Genomic DNA, 309 nt, shown 5'->3' with positions numbered 1-309 from the left:
ACGGTTCATTGTGAGAATGTCATCATCACCGAAACCCCATCATCTCCGTTAAAAAGCGTCGCGATCATTTCGATCGCCCTTTTCGCCAAAATTAAATGGCCGGTTCTCGCGCTTTTAATTGTCCCGCTGAGAAACCCGAAGCTGTGGCATCGCCCGAGGACACAGCCTACTGTGGATGGAGTGGTGTGGATGTCTCCGCCAAATTCACTGTGTCACTAGTGGCGGTGGCTGATGTAACAGTAAATTGTTTGGTTGTTTTATTGGATGAATTAAATCCCGGAGCAGCCGACAAACCAAAACAAAAAAAGC

The sequence above is a fragment of the Anopheles darlingi genome, chromosome 3 (genome assembly GCF_943734745.1).
Source record: "Anopheles darlingi chromosome 3, idAnoDarlMG_H_01, whole genome shotgun sequence".
Lineage (NCBI taxonomy): Eukaryota > Metazoa > Arthropoda > Insecta > Diptera > Culicidae > Anopheles > Anopheles darlingi.
Note: the sequence above shows the minus strand (reverse complement) of the source record.